The sequence below is a fragment of the Pyrus communis genome, chromosome 17 (genome assembly GCF_041283825.1).
Source record: "Pyrus communis isolate YQ-2024b chromosome 17, ASM4128382v1, whole genome shotgun sequence".
NCBI lineage: Eukaryota > Viridiplantae > Streptophyta > Magnoliopsida > Rosales > Rosaceae > Pyrus > Pyrus communis.
Window position 1 is genome coordinate 25829243 of NC_142581.1, and position 6032 is coordinate 25835274.

The 6032-nt window shown below is 35.7% G+C and overlaps 1 long non-coding RNA gene across 1 annotated transcript; it reads left to right on the top strand.

The window, feature by feature from the left end:
- Positions 1–287: 287 nt before the first annotated feature.
- On the top strand, positions 288–4928 carry LOC148689709 (uncharacterized). The gene is made up of 3 exons (XR_015958555.1): positions 288–1084; positions 3822–3899; positions 4662–4928. It is a non-coding gene; the product is annotated as an uncharacterized LOC148689709 (long non-coding RNA).
- Positions 4929–6032: the final 1104 nt, after the last annotated feature.

Sequence of the window (6032 nt, forward strand, 5' to 3'; positions counted from 1 at the left end):
AAGCCATGTCTGTAAATTTTCCCTTTTCGTGGTAATCGTATCTTTGTCCCTTCGGTCCTCTTCAATTACCTTAGTCTAAAGTAGGGGGGAACGGCACTGTGCAATTTTGGGGTAGATTTCAGTTCATTTACGAAATTGCCACTAAAGCTTCGTGCCCCCTGATTTAACGTAATTTGCAAAATTGCCACTGGGCTTGTCAAATTTTTTGTTTTATTAAATGACGAGACTGCCCATTTGAGCTTCAGATCACACGGTGAGGATGATGAGTTAGAGGGGTATAGTTCAGAATGACCGGGGTAGGTTCTTTCCCCATCATTTCTTTCTTTCTTCGGCGCAGGCATGCCCATGCCGATCTTGGCATCAGTTTGTGGGAGGGTGACAGTGAGAGAAAGAGAGAGTGGTTGTCCGGATTACAGGGAGAGAAACACAGAGGGAGGGGTTGGGATGGTGAATAGAACTGAGTAAGATCCCTCATTCCATGATTCACTCCCGATCGTCCGTTCCCTTTTGCATGTCGGATGAGTGGCTGGATTTCCAAAGATAAGTTCAATTTTTATTTCGATTCTTTACTGTTAGCATATATTGTCATCATTTTTGCCTTTTTGCTGTGAATTATTGCCGGATTTTGTTGTACTGCTAGGTCAGGTTTTGGGGGTTCCTTTATTTGTTTCGTTTTCTCTCATTTTGGGGATGCATCTCTCTGTTATGTGTATTGTTCTTTGTTTTAAGGTCAGTTTCCCTTTTTTTTTTTTTTGTTTTTTTTGTTTTTTTTTGTGGGTTTTCAATTCGTTAATTTGTGACTCTGTGTTTAGATTTTTCGTTTGTGTATGATTAAATGGGTATTGGGTTTTGGTTGTTGAAAATATTATTATTATTTTTTTTTCTGCTTAAGCTTCTTGCTCATTTTTCTGGGATTTTAGGCTTTCAGTTGCAAGGGTAAAGAGAACACTAAAATCCCAGAATTCGGTATTGGCATTTGTATTAATGCATTTCCATTTTCGTTGGTTTGCAGGATGGGTGCATTGAGACCTAAAAATGTATGCGTGAACTTCATAAATTTTTGTGAGGCTTGGAACCTTGAAGGGTAAGTGTTTTTGCTTCATTGTGATGTCACAATACTTCAAAAAGTGGTGTATCAGTTTAGGGTATTGATAAAAATTTGCACCCTATAAACCTAGATGGATTTATGCTGGCTTGAGTAATATTTTCATGTCGTGACTATCAATCTCTCGAACTGTTGTCTGTATGAAAAATGATTGATTTACATTCAGCACCATGATTTTCCTTGATGTTTTGCTTTCTAGACAGCTTCTATTGAAGTTCCGACCACGATTAGTGCCTTGCTTTTGCTATCGTGACGAGTCTTGTACTCTAAAATTTTTGTAAAAGAAATGAAAAACCAAATCATGAATGATAGAAGTTTTGTTTATGCCAGGGTCTATAGCCATTCATGCATAGTAAGTTGTTCTGTTTGATCTATTCTATGTGTCTATACTTGTTTGTTTGTTTAATTTATTCCATAAGTCTTGATAAAAAATAAAGACTGCAAACAAAAAAACTACCCCAGTTTTTGGAACTTCTAAGAAAACCCTAAATCCCAATGGACACTGAGTGTAGTCAATCATCAGAACAACTTTTTTTTTTTTTGGGTTGGGGAGGGATAGTGGTTGTCCCAGATTACTGTGATGTTTGATATGTATTTTATGGTTTGTGTTTTGTGGATTTTAGGAATTTGGATTTGGTATAAACTATTTGCACATATTCTGTTGAATTATTCTGCTATATCGGTTAACCTTGATCTTTGGTTTTCAAATTATGTTTTTTTGGGTATAAATCTCGGGATTTTGGGGTTTTTACAGTGGTGTGTTTATGGTGACTCACAGTTCAATCTTAATCTAACGATAGAAGAAAAAAGTACAATAACAAGAGTTAGATTTCTTCCGCTATTGGATTAAGATCTAACGGTGGATTGTCACGGTTTTTTTTTTTTTTTTTTTTTTTTTTAACCATGATTTCTAGGAGAACATACTAATGTTATTTCAGACAAAATTAATGTGGAGGGCCAAAAGGGTACCTAGATTGCAGTCAATTGGACTGCAGAAAAAAAAAGAAAAAAAGAGAAATGTAGAGATTTATGAAGCCGAGCGATATGAATCTTAATTGGTTTAATAGTCTACTGAACTTAGAAGGGGGCAAATGTAAAGAGGCATGGGCCATATGGTGTGACTGCTTATAATTAATTTTTTAAGAAAATATATGAATATCATTCCCAGAACCTTCAATGTCCTTGAATTTGATCATTGGGGTTGGTGGTTGCCTTTGAAGAAAACTAACCATCAACTGAGCTTTATGCATGTCGATCAATTTTAAACATATGCATGTATACAAGAAAACCCTAGCAGTAATGCATGGCATGGACCACCACCTCCAAATGGTTCATACTTATCAACAAACCTATGTTAGGTAATTTCTGAATTAGGGTTTTTTTTTTATTATGTGAATTCCTGGTTTAGGGATTTAGGGTTTTTGAATTAGTACAAGTTCAAATTCCATAGAAGTTGATTCTGCAGATTGTGTCTGCGATTAGATCAGAGATCAACCGCTCTTTTGTTATTCTGTGGAAGATTGCTTTTGGGAAGGATCTGAAGCAGTTCCTCTCTTTTTGTTTACTCTTTCTATGTTTATTGCCATGTAGCTTTGTCTTTTCTAATTGATGGTGTTCATGTTACACTGTGATTTAATGATTTTATAGCTTCTCGATTTGTAATTGTTTGGTACATTTCTCTTTAAGCTCCTTGCTCTCTGTAAATTTTGATTAAAATAAGGCATTTAGGATTGTTTTATATTTCCTGTTCTGTCTGTTTGTTCTTTGTTTTAAGGATGATTGCTTTTTTTTTTTTTTTTTTTGGGTTTTCAATTTGTTAATCTGTGATTCTGTGTTTAGATTTTTCTTTCGTATATGATTAAATCGGTATTGGCTTTTGGTTGTTGAATATTTTTTTTTTTTTTTTTGGGGGAGAATTTGTGTTTGGTTGCCGGATTTGATTTGGTTTTTGCTTTCAGGAAAAAATGGGGTTCGAATTTTGGCGTTTTTGATGTGGGTTTGGTTTCTTTTTCGTGGAATTTGTTGTGATGATCAATTACTGCTGTAGTTTCTGGATATTCTGATTTGGGTCTTATTCACCTGTGATAATTTTCAGACGATTGCATATTTTTAGGCGAGTTCATATTTGGGGTTTATGTTTTGTTATTTGTTGATTTGATTGCTTTAATTAACATAAAGGATGTGGATTTACAATTTTTTTATTTTTGCTTTTAAACCCTGGAAATGGAAGTCAAACAAATACAATATCTTTGAACATGGATATTTTGATTTTGTTTTTCATATTTGTATTCCGACTGCAATGAGAAAAATGGGACTGAAAGCTTATTAGGATTTCGAGCTGTTTCGACCAAAAGTTTTACTCTTTCGTGTTGTTGTTTATCTTGGTCTAGCTCTGATATTTTCAGGGTCTCCGAGAATACAATATACTGTTACTTGGGTCTCATAGCTTTCTTGCTATATGATATCATATAAGTAAATGCTAGACTGCTAAATTTTAACCAAGACCATACTAACAAGCAAAATACAAATACAAAAGTCCATGTTAAAATGAAGGTTGTGATTTATCGAAAGATGTTCCCTAAACATAGGAATTATGGATATGTAGGCATATGTATTTTAGCATTATGTGATGAATACGTTTATTTTTGCTTAAATTATTTTTCTTTGGGTATTGCATGTCGTGATCACCACAGTGATGTTTGATGTTCTTCTTCAGGTGCTTCTTGGGAATGTTGGAGCTGGGAAATCAAGTCTGGTGTTGCGCTTTGTAAAAGGCCAATTCGTTGAATTTCAGGTTTGTCCAATATCTTTCAAGGGAAGCATTTTCTTTTTTATCCATACCTTTACTTTTATAGTATGTTATTACAGGAATCAATTGCCACCCTTAGTTGGTGGTATTATGTTTACAACACATTCAAAGCAGCAAATAAAATCGCAGTTGCTATTTGTTCTGTCAACTGGACTACTAGAGTAGAACTATAGAAATATCTGGTGAAAGCAATGAAGAAATCACTATGATTGATTTGCAAAGAAGCTCTAATAAGTTACAAGAGAGAAGCTAGAGAGAGAAGTCTACACTTCCCTTTCGAAGAGAGAGAATTTATTTTTTCATTACTTGAACTGGATTAATTCCATACATTAACTAATGCAGCTCATCAACAAATGAACACTATTAATTAATTTTAATACAACTGAATGATTTAATTGTCTAACTTAATCATAGCTGAGTTGGCACTTGATTGGGCTCTAGACTAAGAGAGTAATCTGGTACAATAGAGCTGATACTAACATCTAGTTCTGTCTAGACTCTAAACCACATCTTTAGTCGTTATATGTGTGTGCGCGCATCACTTCAAGTAGATTTTTAGTTCCTTTTGGGCTTTTAAATTCATTTTTTTTCTGCATTACTTTATGTACATATTATACATTTGACATGTAAGACTATTAAATAACAATTTTCTTTCTCCAGTGGTGGATATAGTAATTCCATGAGAGTTTTCTATGTTCATTGTCTTTATGCTGACTCACACTCATTGGTGTAACATCTCATTTGCAGGGCTATTGTGCTTTTCTCAGAGGAAAAGTTCCTGCAAGCAGTAGAAGTTGGGCTGGTTGTTACTTCTTTTGAGTATGTAGTCTATGTACTGCACGAGTTATATTATTTGCTACGTTTTGTAATTTTTTATGCTGTTTGCTGTTCTAAACTTTTGAACTCCTTTTTGGATTAATCTTTGTTATTTTTGTTTTTGGGTATCTGATAGGCCAAGGTTGCCAAATCTTGGTTGTACTTTTTTCCAAGGCATGGCACATTTGAAACTTCGAATTCTTGAGTTTATACAAAACTTAATTCTCATTAGTTAATGCTTAACATTTGGCCTTGTTTGGAGATTAGAATGAAATCATTCGGCCAAACCACGGCGAGTTAGCCGTCGTGTGAGGTACCATTCTCTTCGTCTCTTAGAGAACTATGACTTTTGTTTTTAAATCACTCGATTTGGTTGAGTAACGAAGAAGTTATGAGCCTTGGAAAATCAACCCAGAAACTGGCCAAAAGCGTGGCCTGAAAATGGGTTAATCCAACCCGTTTGCCTTGAAACCCAAAGCCATTTGGGCTGAGACCTAGCCCAATTATCCCAAACCCAAATCCTTTTAAGTCTAAGGCCTCTGGGCCATTCTTGCCGGGCCCAACCCAACCTCCTTTTATTTTATTCGGTTTTAGTATATTTTTATTAATTGTTTTAAAGGCCTTGGGCCTCATTTGTGAAGGCCCTGAATCTAAACCCATTTTCCCATTTCAGTTCTAAAGGTCTTTGGGCTGTGTGTTGTTGGGGGTCCTAAGCCCAAGCCCTAAACCCATTTCTTTTTAAGAACCCAAAAGGCCTTTGGGCCGTTTCCCTTCAGGGCCTTAGGCCCGTGCATCCTAAACCTTTAACCCTTTAAAACCCAAAACCCTTTAGGCCTAACCTGGTCCAACCCAATACCCAATACCCTTGACCTAGATCCGTTGACTTCGACCCGGTCAGTGGTCAGTGTTGACTTTGACTTTCGTTCGGGACCTCTTGTAGGCTAATTTCGACGTCCTTGACCTGTTTTTGAAGTCCATTTTCCCAAATTCAATTGTTTGAGTAGAGTTTGACTAAATGTACCCTTTATGTGCTTAGGGGTAATTAATTATGGCATTTCCGTCTGTGCTAGTTGCGTGGCTCTTCGGCAGCTAAGTACTGTGAGTGGACCCCTTCTAAAAATGCATGTTTTGATAGTAGAAATGCATACATGAAAAGCATGATTTGATGACTTTTATGAGATAACATGCTTACTGAGGCTAGTTTGAATTATTACTATTTTTTCTATAACTCGTGTTCTTATAGAATTTCTGATGGATGACGATATGATATTTAGAACACCTCTTTATAGTATAGATGATGGA